At 40.4% G+C, this 18,607-nt stretch overlaps 1 protein-coding gene across 2 annotated transcripts in view; it reads right to left on the bottom strand.

Annotated features, from left to right (window-relative positions):
• SLC39A10 (solute carrier family 39 member 10) overlaps positions 1-18,607 on the bottom strand; it is a 144,175-nt gene that overhangs the window by 100,026 nt on the left and 25,542 nt on the right. The window contains exon 2 of one of the 2 annotated variants that reach the window (XM_027054331.2): positions 13,823-13,925. The gene's annotated coding sequence lies outside the window, so the exon portion shown is untranslated. Of the gene's footprint in view, positions 1-6,597; positions 6,623-13,822; positions 13,926-18,607 lie in introns of those variants that run through there. The other variant, XM_053215472.1, reaches the window with a different exon arrangement.

The raw sequence follows: 18,607 nt of genomic DNA, 5'->3' as shown, positions 1-18,607 counted from the left end.
TCTCTTTATTCCTAAGCACATCATAGTTTTAGCCCAGAGCTGGACAAACATGAACAGTCCAAATACAGCATTCATATCAGAAATCCAAGACCACACTCATTCCCTTTACTATCATCTCTCCGTCCCGAAATGTGTTCCTCCTCCTAAGTTCTCCATCTGGGTCTCGGAACCACTACATGCCCTACTTCAAGGAACTAATCATTTTTTTAGTCTATCTTGTCTCTTGCTACCTATAGTTAATTTCTTCGAAGTCCTGCAATTCAACACTTACATGTCCTGCCAGGTTTGCCTCTTGCCCCTTCTCCTCTAGTTCACTATCTGAGTTCAGATATGCTGCATCCCTAGATTGGACGACTACAGTAGCTTTGGGTTTCTCTTTTTCAAGCCATCATTACCTCACTTTGTTGAAACACATATGCCACTTTGTGCCCTTAAAAAACCAAAAAGTCACATTATCTCCATTGCTTAATATGCATTCAAGACCCTGACATTACTTGCCCTTTCAGTTACCTCTCTTGCCACTTCTTACTCCCCCATACTTCCTAAATCAAATCCTACACCAGAGATGGCAAATGTATCCATTTTGATTAATAGGAAGTGGCTGCCTGAAACAATGTTTTGAGAAGTATCATGTCAGGGGTGCTTGGGGGGCTCAGTCAGTTGAGCATCTGACCTCAGCTCGGGTCACGATCTCTTGGTCAGTGGCTTTGAGCCCCACGTTGGGCTTTTGTACTGACACCTCACAGCCTGGAGCCTGCTTTGGAGTTTGTGTCTCCCTTGCTCTCTGCCCCTCCCCTACTCACGCTCTGTTTCTCTCTCTCAAAAATAAATAAACAATAAAAAAAAATTTTTTTTTAAAAGTATCATGTCAGATTGGCCATGTCTACCATGAAAGGGTGGTGATTAGGGCAGCAGTCATGTAATATCCATGTGGCTACAGAGATTAACTATTTTAATTTCCCTAACCCTTCACTTGCTTATCCCTAGAACTGGTCTCCCAGACTTGAGTCTTGCTTCCCTTTCTCAAGGTTCTCATAGTTATATTTTTAAAAAAATAAATGGGGTGCCTGAGTGGCTCAGTCAATTGAGTCTCTGACCTCAGCTCAGGTCATGATCTCACAGCTCGTGAGTTCGAGCCCCACACTGGGCTCTGTGCTGATGGCTCAGAGCCTGGAGCCTGCTTCTGATTCTGTGCCTCTCTCTCCCTCTACCCCTAAACCGCTCACAGTCTGTCTCTGTCTCTCTCAAAAATAAATAAAGATTAAAAAATTTAATAAATGACATTTTGACAGCAAATGGGCATAGAAAAACAATCAAATGAATACCTTATATCATATGCCAAGTGTATATGAAAAATCAAAGACTTGACTATAAAAAAGCAGAGCTACAACTGTTCTAGAATGAAACCTAGAAGAATTTATTTATAGTCTTGGAATGGTTTAGGCCACTCAAACTATGACTTAAAATCCTGAAATCATAGAAAAGATTAATAAGGTTAACTCTATCAAAATGAAAATCAACTATAAGATAAAAACAAACAAGTAAAACAAACAACTAACAAACAAAAACTTCACAACACTATAAACAAATACAAAAGACTGGGAGAATTAATAGTAACTCACATCAAAAAAAGTATAAAATCTTTAATACATAAACAGCTTTTAGAAATCAATAATAAAGTTACCAACAACCCAATATAAAAATGGGCAAAGAGTATGAATACAAGAAGTTTAGGAGCACCTGGCTGGCTCAGTCAGTAGAACATGTGACTGTTGATCTCAGGTTTGTGCGAGTTCCATGGTGGGTGTAGAGATTACTTTAAAGTAAAATCTTGGGGCGCCTGGGTGGCTCAGTCTGTTAAGTGTCCAACTTCAGCTCGGGTCATGATCTCGAGTCTGAGTTCGAGCCTCACATCGGGCTCTGTGCTTATAGCTGAGAGCCTCGAGCCTGCTTTGGATTCTGTGTCTCCCTCTCTCTTCCCCTCACCCAGTCACACACACTCTCTCTCCTTCTCTCTCTGTCAAAAGTAAACATTAAAGAAAAAATAAATAAAGTAAAATCTTTAGGGGCACCGGGTGACTCAGTTCATTAAGCGCCGATTTCAGTTCAGGTCATGGTCTCATGGTTCTTGAGTTTGAGTCCCGCATCACGCTATCTGTTGTCAGCACAGAGCCTGCTTCAGATCCTCGGTCCTCCTTTCTCTCTGCCCCTTCTCTGCTTGTGTTCTCTCTCTCTCTCTCAAAAATAAACATTTAAAAAAATCTTTAAAAATAATAGGAAGTTTAGAGATAAAAAATGTATAAATAACTTAAACATATCAAAAGATGTCCAACTTCACTCATAAGAGAGATCCAAACTAAAATTATTAAGATATCTTTATTGGTACCTAGTAGATCTAAACAAATATCCAAAAAGTTGATAACACACTATTGAGGATGTAATAGAGAAAGGGGCTCTTGTATATTTCTAGTGAGAATGTAAAATAAAATACTAAAACAAAAAATAAAACACTTATGGAAGGCAATCTCACAATATCTCTCAAAATTACAAATGCATATGCTCATGACTCAGCTGTTTCTCTTCTGGAAAATGATCTTCCAGGATATACTTTCACATGTGAAAAATGTCTAAAGTTCAAGATTATTCATTGTGGCCTTGTTTGCAATAGTAAAATACTGTAAGCAAGCCAACTATTGGGGACATATCACTTAAAAGAGCTACGTAATAGGATACTGTTCAGCTTTAAAACAAGTTTTCCCAGGGGTGCCTGGGTGGCTCGGTCGGTTAAGCGTCCAACTTCAGCTCAGGTCATGATCTCACGGTCTGTGAGTTTGAGTCCCATTGGGCTCTGTGCTGACAGCTCAGAGCCTGGAGCCTGCTTCGGATTCTGTGTCTCCTCTCTCTGCCTCTCTCCCACTCACACCCTGTCTCTCTAAAAAAACAAGTTTTCCCTTACGAAAGAGTAAGGAAATGAAAATAAATAAATAAATTATAAAGGCTGGGGGGAGCATTGTTCAGAGGTGAAAATTCAGTGTTTACTATGTATTTACTTGAACATACTTAAAGAGACTAAAAGGATACACAAGAAACTAATAGTTGTTGGTACCTCACTGGGGACCTGGGTACATGGAGGATAAGTGTAGGAAGATTTTGATTGAAAACAAATTAACCTCTAAAATTATGCAAATGCTCCAGTTTTCTTTGTCTTGAATGCGCTTCACCCTTATTCCCCACCTTCACCTACTTATAGATTCTTCAGATCTCAATCATTTCCTCAAGAAGACTTTCTTTCCAATCTGGAGTCATTTAGATTCTCTCATCTTGGTTGAACTCTTACATTTGTCTTTGTAAATCATTTGTGCATATCGGTCTCCCTCATTGGACAGTGAAGCTCCTAGAAGGGGTAGGGAACGTGTTTGGCGTGCCTCACCAGAGCCTGGCCCGCTTGGCACACCAGCTCTATGGGAATGCTTGCTGGATGAAGAAATGCATGCTCAGGGCACTGTGTGAGACCACTGGTTGGGAAACTACAGGGAAAATATAAAAGAGGTGACACAATGTCTGCCTTCAGGTAGTTTATCAACTAGGAGGTTTAGATAAATACACATATAATTATAAGGCTGAATGTTGTCATTGCCTTAGGAGTTACAAATAAAGTCACATGGGATTTAGAGCAAGGTGAGTGCCAAAATAATTTTTTAAATGTGTTAACTGTGTGAAAAGGCAGTAGTATTTGAAAAAGCACTTCGAAAGACTGATAAGATTTCCTCAAGAAAGGGAAGAGCATTTAATTCAGAAAAACAAATGCTGGGGCGCCTGGGTGGCTCAGTCAGTTTAGCATCAGGCTCTTGATTTCTGCTCAAGTCTTGATCTCACAGTTTGTGGGTTCAAGCCCCACATTGGGCTCTACACTGACGGTGCAGAGCCTGCTTGGGATTCTCTCTCTCCCTCTCTTTCTCTGCCCTTCACCCAATCTCGCTCTTTCTCTCTCTCTCAAAATAAGTAAACTTTAGAAAAAAGGAAGAAAGAAAGAAAGAAAGAAAGAAAGAAAGAAAGAAAGAAAGGGAGGGAGGATGGAAGGAAGGAAAACAAATGCCTACAGGGACCAGGACCAGAAAGTTGATACATGTAAGTAAATGGATTTCCAAGTAGAAACTGATGAAAAACCAGATCTGGAGTTTCTTAAACTTGGCTGAGTATTAGCATCACTTGGGAGCTTAAAAAAGTCTCCATGCTTAGGCCAAAACTCAAGGCCAATTCGATGAGAAACCTGGAATGGGGTTGGGGAAGGGTGTAGGAGGATGATATAGAGGTGAAACCCAAGGATTTGCAGGGTTTTTTTTTTTTCAAATGTTTTTGAACATTTATTTATTTTTTGAGAGACAGAGAGAGAGAGACAGAGTGTGAGCGGGGCAGAGGCAGAGAGAGAGGGAGACACAGAATCGGAAGCAGGCTCCAGGCTCCGAGCTGTCAGCCCAGAGCCCGACGCGGGGCTCGAACTCACAGACCGCGAGATCACGACCTGGGCCCAAGTCGGACGCTCAACCGACTGAGCCACCCAGGCGCCCCCCAAGGATTTGCAGCTTAAAAAAAACTACGTAGGTGATACAAATGTAGACCAGTGGCATTTGCATTGCCTGTGACTTGCTAAAAATGCAGATTACTAGGTCCCACCCTGGACTTACAGAATCAGAACTGCATTGTGACAACCTCTCCAGTGATTGTCATATACACTATAAATTTGGGGAAGTCCTGCTCTAGAGAGCTTTGTTTTCTTCTGAAGGAGTGGTCACTCATTGGGTAGTAGCAGAGAGAATGCAGACACCCTAGTGTCTTGTTTCTCGTGTATACCACAGGCAAGGACAAATAACTGATAACAGGTAGAAGCCGCTGGAAGACACAGCTGATATGTTGTGCACCGGAAAACAATGTGATATTATGTGTCAACTACACTTTAATTAAAAAAGCCACAAATGCCTGGGGCCTCCCGGTTTGCTAGAGATGGAATAGTGAAATCAGTGGAGTTTGTCTGAAGCTCAGGCTGTTTTAACCAGAAGTGTTTCTAATGTGGATTTTTGGTATTTATTTTAAAAATGTTTCTTGAGCAGCTAAAGCATCTGTGACAACAATATCACGTGGCCAAATTCAACACGTAACAATGCTCTTATTTGGGGGTATAGAGGGCCTGGAGCACCACCAGCTCGGCCATCCTCCTTCCCAACTCCTGTAAGCAAAATTTAAAGGGTATATTGGAAATAAAGCTACAAGGCGTTGGAGGGCTTGGGATGATTATTTAAGTAAATTAGGCCAAGCTTACTTACTTAAATTTGGCAATGTCAAGTCCCTTGGTACTTTAAAAGTCAGAATTATAACTGCAATACTAACAGAAAAAGCAAGCTGGCTCCCTCATGGTCGGGTGCAGATACCATTGGCATGAAGGAAACAGTTGAAGACTTTCATCCAACAAATAGTTATCGAGCTCCTGCTCGTGTACCAATGCTATTTTGGGTCCTTTACCTTCATCCCTTCTGTGGTAGCCTAGACCGCCAGCCTCCTGGAAAATGAATGTCATTACTCCTAGAATAAATGATCTCACAGGATCAAAGTGTGGATGAGTCAGAGCAGTCCATGGTTCCAGCCAGAGACTGCCGGCAGTTCAGCAGCAGTGTCCTTGAATACGAAGGACCCTGAGATGGGAGATCAGAGATCAGGGGCAGAACAAAGGAGAAAGGGAAGTTCACAGCAGGTGAAGATACACCCTAGAAGGTCTCTCTACAGTGCTAAAGAGTTTGACAACAGTTCTACAATTTTAAATGGCAATCCTAGGGCATAGCTTTCAAAGTATCAGCAACCATTTTCTCGGGCTCCCACAACCCTTATCTGTTATTCCTTTTCAAGTTAAGTTGTTGCACTGAGTAATGCTTTTTATCTGTCTCTGCAAAAATATTATTAAAAAAAGCACTTCGCTGGATAAATGTACAAAATTAACTGCAAATAAAAAAATCAGTGTAACATTTTAAATTGTTGAGCTTTCACTGCACTGACACATGCACAGGTACTTCTGAAACACACTAGGCATTTCTCTAAACCATCCACAAAAGCAACACTCAAAAACTTCACAAAATGGGTTTCTGTAAGGAGTTTTTTGATAGCTTTTGTTAAAAAGAAATTTCTAAGCACTTTCAAAATTTTAGATGCTCAAAGAACATAATCACTGAGGACAGCTGTACTATTCCTTTATAATTCTAGAGAGCATGCATTTATTTTGTTTTGATACGAAGCTCACATTTGTTTTTAAGATGTAAACAAGCCTAGTAACAAAGCAAAAGAGAAACAATGTAATGTATGAGAAAAGACACAGACGTGACTAAAAGGAAAAAAAAATCTCCTTTTGAGCTAAAAAGAAAGAGGAAAAAAAATAACAATCAGCAAAGAGGAAGAAAGACATCTCTCAACAAGAAGGGAACATTTCCCCAGCAATGAGCTCTGGGGGGCTTTGAGGGTGGGGTGGAGAAACAGAAGGTACCAGGTGACAAAGTATTGTTTATGGTCCCTTCAAACAGAACTTTGATTTATGTAACAAATCAATCCACTTACAGGACGTGCTTAACTTCACCTGCTGGGAGGTAAGTTCAGTCCCTTTCTCCTCCTTTGAATGAATGGGGAAGGCTTTCGGCTCACCCTCTGCCTCACCCCAAGAATGTGTGCTATCTACAGTTGTTTTGAAACCCACAGCACTTAAAGGAGCTGTATCAACAGGTTTCTCCTTCTCCTTAACATTGAGCCAATTGTAAATGCTGAATAAGAATCTCGAACAAATTAAACACTATCATAGGAATTCAAAACCATCTCTAGCTAGAGTGGTTTTTTTAAAAAAATAGAATCACAATTTATCACTTCAGCCTTTTTTGAGCCCAGAACCAAAGGGCTAACAAAGGGCTATTTCCTGACAGCTTAATACAAAGCACCTTTTAAGGAAAGCCTGAAAGTCAGCCTGGGAATGTGGGTTAGGGCAGAGAACTCTTTCCCAGATGGACGCTAATGTGGTTTTCAAGAAATCTCAGGAGACTCCAAAATATCCTTCCAAGCAATGTAATAAATGCCAAGCCTTTTATATACTTATTATCTAATGCATTTCTATGGCCACTGCCCTTCAACACAAATATTTATCTTTTCTCTCTCAGCTTTGGCCCCTATACTTTCCATCCTGTCTTTAAATAAAACTACTTCCAACCCATGAGCGGTGAGGTAAAACACTCATCATAGAAGCTTCACTCATCCTAGCCCTAAATGCTACAGGAGGAAAAAAAAAAAAAATCACAGGCAAATTCTAACCATACTTTAAACTTCTACCTATAATTGCTAAAAAGAGGAAATTGGGAAGTCATTTGCATTTTTTTCTTACATTAACTCTTTTTGGTTAAAGGGTTGATGTCCAGAACTTGGCTTGCCATGTTTGCACAGCTATGTGTCACTATTTTAATGTCATTTGCAATTTATTGTACAATAAACACCAAGTGGTTACTCTTATGAGGGTCTATGAGATGAGATTTATCATGAAGCCCCTCAAACTTCATTTGGCATAAACTTAATTGAAAATGATTATAGGGATGCCTGGGTGGCTCAGTCAGTTAAGCGTTCAACTCCTGATTTCAGCTCGGGTCGTGGTCTCACGGTTAATGGGTTCAAGCCCCACGTCAGGCTCTGTGCTGAGTGGAGCCTGGTTAGGATTTTTTATCCGCCTCTCTCTTTCTCTCTCTCTCTCATAAATAAATAAATAAAATTTTCTTTTTAAAAAAGAAAATGATTATAACCTGATTTCAAATATTAATCGATGATGTTATAAAGAATGTGTATATTTCCCCATGACTAAACAAGAACACAATTAAAAATAAGTCAACATTCCCCAAATGAACAACAAACATACAATAAAAGAAAATTATTCTTTTTTTTTAAGATTTTACTTAAAAATTTTTTTTTGTATTTTGGGTGCCTGGGTGGCTCAGTCAGTTAAGCATCCAACTTCGGCTCAGGTCATGATCTGGTGGTTTATGAGTGTGAGTCCCACATCAGGGTCAGTCAGTGCAGAGCGCGCTTCAGACCCTCTGTCTCGCTCAAAAATAAATATTACAATTTTTTTTTAATTTTTTTTATTTTTAAGTAACCTCTACACCTAATGTGGGGCTCAAACTCATGACTTTGAGATTAAGAGTCACACGCTCCACCAACTGAGCCAGCCAGGCATCTCTAAAAAACTTTTAGTCTTAACGATAGAAATTAAAATCTCTATAATAAACTGTGGAGCAAATAATTTGCTAATTACCATGGACTGATTACTTTAATTGACCAGTTTCTTAGATGATCTGTATATCAAAATTTTAAAACAGGGATAGGTTAGGAAATTGTCTAGATAATTTATTAATGTAGATTCTAGGGCTTAAAGGAACAAACTTCAGTGTCTCATGACTTTCCACATTTGAGGAAGCAAATTAAGTAACAGCGAAAGTGGAAACATCTAGGGGAAGTGGAATAAGGCATCAAGGATAAGAGTCAGCAATGAAGACTGCTGGCAACAATGCTCAAAACGGTATATTTAAAAATGCATTTCATTGCTTGCCTCAGCCTCCCTGGGATTTGTTCAAGAGTTTGGATTCTTCATAAAGTTAAAAAAAAAAAAACTTTTAGGAAAAATACTCAGTCAACTGAACTTCCTAGTGAAGTTGGCCCTGAAGCTTGCACTTGACACTGTGATTTTATCACTTCCTTTTTTTAAACAATTTTTTAACATGTTCATTTTTAAGAGACATAGCACGAGTGGTGGAGGGCAGAGAGAGAGGGAGACACAGAATCCGAAGCAGGCTCCAGGCTCTGAGTGGTCAGCACAGAGCCTGATGCGGGACTCGAACCCACGAATTGTGAGATCATGACCTAAGCTGAAGTCAGACCGACTCAACCGACTGAGTCACCCAGCCGCCCCAGATTTTATCACTTCTTAAAGGGATATGACAAAGCTCTTTAAATATTTCCAGAGGACATGGAGTATTTCCAAGAGTGAAGTAAAGAATCATGTATCATGTAAGCATTACTTATTTAGCTCTTAGAAATTAAGATGATCAGATACCTCTATAAAATGAGAATTATGAGTTAAAGATCATGCCTATACATTTCCTCCCTTCTTCCCTTGTCTCCCTTCCCTCCTTCTATCCTCCCACCTCCCTCCCTCCCTCCCTCTCTTTCTGTCTGTCTGTCTCTGTCTCTCCCCCTCTCTCTCTCAAATTTGGGCAACAAAGGATTTTTATCTTCCTTTGAATTCTGGTGCCCAAGTAAGCTGAAGAACTAACATGAGGCAAGACTAACTGGATGTGTGGAGGCCCTCTCCACAATTCTATTCACCACATTTCCACAGGGAGGGGCCTGGAAGAAATGAAGAATGCACAGTGGGAGGGGCGCCTGGCTGGCTGTCCGTAGAGCACGCGACCCAGTTCGGGGTTGTAAATTCAAGCCTCATGTTGGGTGGAGAGATTACTTAAAAATAATATCTTAAAAAAAATGCATAGTGAGATCTCAAGGCAGATTTACTTAAACAGCCAAATAATGAAAACAATTATTCATCGCTGGGGAAGAATAAATTGTGTTATAGTCACGCAATAGAATACTACACAACAAAACCACTAACAACAGGGGTGCCTGGCTGGCTCAGTTGGGGGAACATATGGCACTTGATCTTGGGGTCGTGAGTTCGAGCCCCAAGTTGGGTGTAGAAATTACTTAAATAAATAAACTAAAAAAAAAATGAGACAGTATGAAAATTAAGATGGAAAAATGAGCAAACTGCTTTTCTTCTTTTTAAGTTTGTTTTGAGAGAGAGAGAGGGAGAGCACATGCACGAGTCAGGGAGGGGCAGAGAGAGAGGGAGAGAAAGTGAGAATCCCAAGCAGGCTGCTCACTACCAGTGCAGAGCCCGATGCGGGGCTTGAACTCACCTACTGTGAGATCACGACCTGAGCTGAAGTTGGGCGCTTAACTGACTAAGCCACCCAAGTGCTCCAAACTGCTTTTCTTTCAACCTTCCCTCTCTCATTAGGCGTGGAATGTGGAGACAGCAGGGGAATTAAAGAATGAGGAAGACTCTCCAAATAACTTGTAGGGTTTGGGGACTTCAGTTAAGTTTTAGAGTTTCTCGATTAGGGAGACCCTTCCGTTTTCCCCTTCTTTGTAGGATGTGCCCTGATTAGTTTTGAGGGACACAGTTGCAAGGAGTGATCAGGTGAGCAGAGTTGACTGTCTGGCTTTCAGGTAGAGAATTAAAGTTGGGTCTCAAGTTTACTTTATCGCTTGTTCTACATGGTTCGTTCAACAGCATGGGGAAGGAGGGAGGGCTGAGGCATAAGTGCTGTCCAGGGATGGAAGGTGTGCTGGTGAGAGGACGTGCCTTTTGTTCTCTCTGCGGAAAACCACAAAAAGGATTCCAAAGATTGGGAGCAGAGGGCTGAGATATACCAATATTTATTTCTAGTCACAGTCTCTTGGTGTAATTTATGTGCTCTTCTTTTTTATAGAATCCTGGCAAAACAAATCCCTATCTCCTTAGCTGTTTTTCTTTTCTCCGGGCCTTTTAGAAACACTGTGAATCCATTTTTCCTGTTCTCCTTCCCCTGGACACCTCTCAGCCCTGGCAGATCATTTCTAACGGCAGAGGCTGTGACTGGTAATGAATGTGTGGAAGGATTGGGGCCTGGCTCTTGACCTTCATGTTCCGGCATTCCTATATTGTCTCTTGAATTTTTAACAGCTCAATTGCTGCCTCATTCGCCACCCAAAGTACTGCCAATTAGAATCTGGCTGCATTTATGAAATTATTTTAAATTTAAATTATTTAATTATTTTAAAATAACACTAGATAAAAATTAATGGAGACAATTATAGAAATGCTGAAGCTGAACTCTTCATTTAAATAATATATGTGGGGTGGGGGGAGGCTACTAAAAATTTAGGGCTAATCTCTGTGATAGGCATTTTATTTATTTATTTATTTATTTATTTATTTATTCCCATCCCCCCATCCACCTCCTCTGATAGGCGCTTTATATGCATTATGATGTTTACCCCATGAAACCTCTGTAAGCTTGTAAGCTAAAAATTAGTATTCCTGTTTTAAAAGTGAATTCTCGGGGCCCCTGAGTGGCTCAGTCAGCTAAGCATCCAACTTGGGCTCAGGTCATGATCTTGCAGTTTGTGGGTTTGAGCCCCGCATCGGGATTCCCTCTCCCTCCCTCTCTCTTTGCCCCTCTCTGTTCATGCCTTCTCTTTCTCTCTCTCTCTCTCTCTCAAAATAAATAAATAAACTTAAAAAAAAAAGTAAACTCTCAGACTTAAAGGATCAGAAATACTAAGTGTGCCCGGGTAAAAGCCCAGGTCCATCTAACTCCAAAGTCATTTTATCTCACCACTGCTTAGGCAAGGTGCTTACTCAACATATGCAGAGCTTAAATATTCTTTCATCTTATGAAAAAAACAGATTTGGTAAATTAAATCTGCTAAAATAGACAGTAATCTCCTTGAGGGCAAAGGCTGGTTACTTATCTTTTTGTGTGGCTTAAAACGGTACCTCAATGTGTTAGGTGCATACTTCCAAATAGGTGCACAGGAGAAAAAAATTTTTTTTCTTAAAACAATTACATATCCACTACATACTTTTTCAAAGCATGTGTAAGTATCTACATTACATTAATAGATTCACATACCTGCAGAAAAAATCAAATTTACTCATCTAAATAAAATGTGAGGTCAATGAAAAGGATAGTTTAAATGCCAAATATAACATAACCAAACAAGTAAAAACGTGGGTACTGGGGTCCCTGGGTGGCTCAGTTGGTTGAGCATCTATCTGTCCCTCGATTTCAGCTCAGGTCATGATCTCGTGGTTCGTGACTATGAGCCTCGTATGGGGCTCTGTTCTAAGAGCACAGAGCCTACATGGGATTCTCTCTCTCTCTCTCTCTCTCTCTCTGCCCCTCCCTGCTTGTGCTCTCTTTCTCAAAAATAAATAAATAAACATTAAAAAAAAAAAAAAAACTTGGGTACTGAACTACATTTCCAGATTTTTTTTTTAGTATTTATTTATTTTGAAAGAGAGTTAGAGAGCAAACATGGGAGAGGCAGAGGGAGGAGGAGACAGAGAATCCCAAGCAGGCTCTGTGCTGTCAGCGCAGAGCCCAACATGGGGCTCAATCCCACAAACCCATGAGATCATGGCCTGAGCCAAAACCCGAGAGTCAGATGCTTAACCTACGGAGCCACCCAGGTGCCCCACATTTACAGATCTTTTAAGCTCTAAAGGCACACTGGCTAATATTTCTGTTATCCCAGGATTAGCAAGCAAGTATAAAGCCTTTCACAGTATAACTGACCCTAAACTTGGAATCACTGAAAGGAAAGAACATACACAACTACAAGCTCTCCCCCTAATACAAGATGGAACCTACTGGAGCAGACTGAAACCCAGCTGTTGATAGAATTACACTCCCATGATCAGTTCTTTATACCAAAGCATCCGAAAGCTGACTGAATACTTTTTCTTTACAGGATTTCTCTCCCTCCATTTCATTTTAGTTTCTCTATGTGGAAAGAAAGCACACAGCAAGACTTTTAATTCTCAATTCCTTATTTTTTCCTGAAATGGTAGCCTGAAATTAGTGTATTGCCTTTTAAATTAAGTCATAATTTGTTTCTGAAAGAACTGTACCATATCTTTGGTGTGCTGTGTTATTTACTTTTTACGAGTAACTAAGTTTGCCGAATGTTTAAAGTCTTGTTTTGTTTTTTGTTTTTTCTTTCATAGAATAAAAGGACTTCTTTCAATGTGGAGGCTTATTTGGCTTCCAGGTAGAGTTACTCAGGTTTTCCAAGTTTGTGGCTGTTGTGTTTCTGCTTCAGAATTCTCTAGGATGAGTTTCCCTGTGAGCCTAAACACACCCGTAAGTAATCATTTAGTCTCTACTAACTCTCAACATTTCTGGTTAGGTCCGTTTCTGAGATTATAAGAAAAAAAAAAACACGGTTATTTTTTTCTTTCTAGATTTGTCTCCCTTATTTTGTTCGTGTTACTTATTACAGTTAATGGACATTCCTAAAATTTTAATTATATATACCTATGCACTATAAATGTTTTCTTCATTATTCCAAAATGTTTACTGTTTATTTTTGTGGCTCTCCGTATATTTTTGAGAGCCATTGTCTGCCAAAAGGAATGTCCACATTGGCTCATTTTTTTTTTTTAGCCAAATACCTCTTTTCAATCATTTTGGGTTATTTTTGACAGCAATCTCTAATGCATTCCTGCATAAAATCCCTTGCCCACATTATGTCCTTAAAGTAATGTCTTTGCAAGTAAATCTCCCTCCTATACCTGCTTCTCCATTTTTAATGCTTTCCGTAATGTCAGCATTCTTTTGATTTTAATTCACGTTTTTTATTCCTTTGTATGAATTTATTATACATTTCTTCCTTTTGACTGGTATCCGCTTTATTCTATTTTAAAGTCTTTAGTTTTTACTTTTAGTCCCCATTAAGTTCCCTGGTGATGTCAATTCATGAATACACCAAAGGTTTATGGCATGGCACACTCCCAGAATGTGAAGCTTCCTGGTTGGGGGGGCGGGTGGTGAGGGGAGCATATCTGTCACTCATGTACTGATCCCAGTACTACTGAAGACAGTTACCCAAAAATGAAATATTAAAGTAAATGTCTGTCTAGCCAATAGCATATACTTTGCCAAGTAACTATACCATTTTTTTAAAATGGTAAATAAATGAAACTTACCCTTTAAAGAAGATCTCAGTAGATGATTTGGGATCCTTCCCTCTTTATTTCAGCTCAATCCAATTCAGATAAATTCTAGAAGCCTGTCAGGTCCGTCCAGAGGCTGTGGAGACCACAAATGCAAAAATAAAACAAGTCCTTCCTCCTAAATTTACATTCACTTAGATCAGTTGGAGTGCTAGGGGTTTCAAATCCCAAGCTTTATATAAGGTCTTTCCCTTGATGAGTGTGCAGTAACTGTTTTCCCCAGCCAGTGAGGATCTTAGGCTTCCCCCTTTTAAAGCTTTAGGTTGTACTTCAACTATTCTTTTTATGTTGCATAACCCTCAGGGGTTTATATCCGACTGCCATACTTAATGTATTTTAATTCTGCCTTGTGATGATCTATATATGCTTCCATGAGCTCATCTTTCCCTTAGGACTTACACAGGTAGCAGAGATTCAACTGGCATTCTTTACTACTTCCTGGCAACTGCAGGTCTGACTTCATGGATACCTTTATTTTTGCTCTTGCCATCCAAAAGTGTCAGAGAGAGTGTGATTACTCGATTAAATAAATAAAACAAGGTCTTTTGGACAGATCCTATCATAACACCACGACTGTGGTAAACTGGCAACACACACATCCTGTCTTTTCCCCTTCTAATGTTTTCATTCCCATGAGTTATCCCTTTAAAATCTGGAAAGGTTTGTATTTTTTCACAGCTTACGTTCTGCCTCATCCTAGCAAAGTATATGCCTCTATCTTATTGTCCCTAGATGGAACAATACAGTTTACATTTGAAGAGAAAGAAAAGTATTCGCCCTTCCATTTCTTTCTTCTCTGGGCATGGGAAGGGTGATGAAAGAGAAAGTGGGGGAGAAGTAATGGCCAAACAGAAACCAGCGAGGCTAGATCCAACTGTATGTGTCACCTTCGAGGAGGTCATGGTCTGGAGTGATTTTTTTTTTCTTTTTCTTTTTTTTTTTTTTTTTGGAGTAATTCTTTTTTTTTTCTCAATTTTTTAAAATGTTTTATTTATTTTTGAGAGAAAGAGAGACAGAGCACAAGTGGGGGAATGAGAGAGAGAGAAAGAGACATAAAATCCGAAGCAGGATCCAAGCTGTCAGCACAGAGCCTGTCGCGGGGCTTGAACACAGGAACCGTAAGATCATGGCCTGAGCCAAAGTCAAACGCTCAACTGACTTGAGCCACCAAGGGACCCTGGAGTAATTCTTAATTGAAATCATATCATACATCTACGCCTCTCTTATCACCAACTTCTCAAATATTTCCATTCTCCTTCCCCTAGCTGCAAATCTCCTCATTTAATAATTGCCCTACTCTATAATATCACTATTTCTGTATTGTCTCATTTCCCCATTAGGATTCTGCTTCTTTTTGTGCTCTCTGCCTGTAGCACCTAGACTGGTCCTAGGCTTTTGAAGAATGTTTGCTGGATTGAAATAAATTGCTTGGACTTACTCAGGCTCCCCTTTTCTAGCATGTAGTAAAAATTTATCTCAATTGACACCTTTATCTTTACTGCATGCTATTAAGGTATAGTGGTGACCAAAAAAAAAAAAAGAAAAAAAAACATAAAGAAAAGTAACATGGTGGACTTTTAATTGCAGCATAAAACATTTTAATGCTTTTTTTCTTTCCTGAAAGAGCTCATGATGAACGATTCTTAATGTTTGCTGGTATAAGCCTCAAGATGCAGGCAGAAATGTTTTTGTGATTTTAAATACTTTCTGCCTAGCATGGATAATAATCAAGGGTAATTAATATATGTTAATATATTTTGTGCGACTTTCACAAGTTCACAAAATAAAATGCGTCTTAAACTTGAGCTTATCTTCAGCCATATCCGTGCCGTGTACGGGATCAGAAAATATTTGCTCAAACACTGGACTATATGTCTCTGTGTTACCCCACATTTAGATCTGGAAAAGCCACAGATGGACTTGCCTCAATTTTTTTCATCCACAAAACTGGGCTGGGTCAGGGGAGGGAGAGAAAGGGGGGGGGAACTAGTAACTGCTGTGGTCCTCGTATCCTACTCTGTTCTTGCACATGCAAGGTGTGATCTACCAAAGTAGCAGCAGCTGAGGCCAAGAAACGAAACCACGTGCGTGTCCTGTTGGTAGGAGGCTGGAGTGTCAGATCAGTTTCTAAAGGGATATGAGGATTTTTAAAAGACCAAAATAACCCATTTATCGGCGTCTGGTTATAAATAATTACAATTAGATTTTTAACCTCTTGGAGTCAACTTAGGCATCTTTATTTCTTTCCTTTCACCAAGGCCTTGAACACGTGTGTTTAAATGAAGAATTCTGAGTCATAATGTAATTTGCATGTATTGAAATGCCATATATTACCTTAAATAGTTACCATAGTGTTCTACTCAGTGAGTAAATATGTAGCATAGCTATAAAATTGGTCATAATTTTTTTTTTATCATTTGGGATGAGAAAATTTAATAAACTTTTTTTTTTTAAACATCTCTTGATACTAGGTTCAAGGGGCAGTTGCCTATGATTTTTTCTGTGAGTTGCAGATATTCCCTAACTGCCAGGGCTCTGGGACACCAATAATAGAAGTCTCTGAACTGAACGAGGTTCAAAAGCTTGCTATTTTAGGGCATCATTAAAACTTTGGGGGAAAGAATCCCACCAGAGACTGAATGTTGCTTGCTGCTGAGCCAAATGACCCATCCTCGCTTTTGCCTTGCTGAGAGTGGGAAACAGTCTGTATCTAGCTAGGGATGTGGAAACCATGAGGTAGACAGCTCTCTGCCCACAGTGTGGACAGTAAGCACCAAGGAGGCAAAATGAGATAATGGAATACGAAGACTGTAATTTACTAGGTTAGGACACAGGCAGGATTGGAAATCCTCCACTGTCTGGGAAGGCCAAATGTAGATTGGGCCATGAGACCAAGGCCAGGGGAGTTTGTGATAGGGGCTCGCACTTTGCACCTTCTCCTGCCTCGCTGTGTTCAAGATAAAGGCATGTTTAATAATGCTTAAGAGTGGGAAGGAAGGGGCATCTGGCCGGCTCAGTCAGAGCCTTGATCGCAGAGTCATGAGTTCAAGCCTCACGTTGTCATTGGATGTGGAGCCTACCTAAAATAAATACATTTTTAAAAAGTACAAGTGGGAAAAAATAACGTTGAAGAGTTGGATAGTCGGGATCAGATAGATGAGTTCAACTCCTGACGTTGTCATTTATTATGTTAGCTATAGAACTACCTACCATTATCCCCCAAGTAGATCTCAGTTTCCTTACATTTGAAATGGAATAATAATTACACGGACTTCGTAGAGTGATTGTTGTACAGGTCGGATGACATGATGTGTGTAAACAAAACCCTTAGTACAGTGCCTGGCCTTCTCCGGTGAATGTTAGCTAAAAACAAACAATGAAACATCAACTGCCCAGCCTCTCTTATCTGTAAAAAGAGGAGAGTCAAGGAAAGTCCCTGCAGTAAGGGAAATCAAATCAATGGTATCTCCTGATCAAGGGCTGCTGTCCACCCTGTCTTGTTATTTTATTTATTCTTTAATGTTTATTTACTTATTTTGAGAGAGTGTGCACAGGGAGGGGGAGGGGCAGAGAGAGAGGAGAGAGAGAATCTCAACCAGGATCCACACCTAACATGGGGCTCGATCTCACAAATCATGAGACCACCACCTGAGCCAAAATCAAGAATAGGACGCTTAACAGACTGAGCTACCCAGGCGCCCCCTGTCTCCCTGTTATTTGAGATCACCTTCATATCTCTCATCCTTGCCACTGTCGGAGGTTACTAAAGACATTTCTTCATTCAAGTGTTTATTAAGTGCCAACTCTGTGTCAAGTAGTAGCTATGTGATAGGGGTGTATTGGCCAACACCTCGAAAAGATAGCTGAAAAGATAGGTAATGAACAAAATAAACACACAAATACAATGATTATCACTTGTTGGAAGAAAAACATGGCACTCCACTCTCAATGGGTTGACAAGGAAGGCCCTCTGTGAGGAAGGGGGACAAAAGATAAGAAACAGCAGAATGGTTTCAGTCCACACCTTATGGCCTTTCTCTGCAGCAACTTGTGACAATTGCCAGCCTTATTTGTCTTTTAACTCCCCTGTCATTCTAGCTGTCACAACCCAGAGGGGATTTCAAAAGACATTCAGGACAGACTACTTCCTGCCAGGTGATCCTAGGGTCATGGTCACAGATGTAGTGGCCGGGCGGCCACATAAATACTTGTGCAGGTTGTACCTACATAAAAACGCCGGGCAAGCGGAGTGTCCTGGCACAGGGCTGCATTTACCTACCTCCGAGGAAGGGGTGCCTTTTCTACTCAACACAACCAGAAGTAGCTAGTGGCCCTATGCAGCCTCAGAATAAAAGCACACTTAGAAGTCAGTGAAAGGTTATTTCAAAAGCAGACTGGCACTAGGGACTCAAGGTGCCATCCAGGAATAACCCAGCTTAATCCCTAAGTATAGGTGACACAGAGGACTCATACCGCTGTAGAGCTGCACCGTGATTTATTACCACTTTTCAGGGGAAGCAGTAGGGCTTTCCAGCTGAGTGAAGCTTTGGGGGCCCTAGAGACAGGGGAACAGCAGCTCAGGCCCCCACTGCCTAAGTCCTCACACAGGCCACTTCTTCCAGTAACTGCTCCCATGGGGCAGTGCTGGTCCCCAAAGTCATGACTAATGGCCACCTTCTCAGGCTCTCAAAACTAAGCAGTTCTTGTTGGATTCAGAATGATTCTCCTTCCTACCAGAGCAGAATCATTCTTCCTGAT

The sequence above is a fragment of the Acinonyx jubatus genome, chromosome C1 (genome assembly GCF_027475565.1).
Source record: "Acinonyx jubatus isolate Ajub_Pintada_27869175 chromosome C1, VMU_Ajub_asm_v1.0, whole genome shotgun sequence".
NCBI classification, from domain to species: Eukaryota; Metazoa; Chordata; class Mammalia; order Carnivora; family Felidae; genus Acinonyx; species Acinonyx jubatus.
Note: the sequence above shows the minus strand (reverse complement) of the source record. Positions and strands in the feature narration are given on the sequence as shown.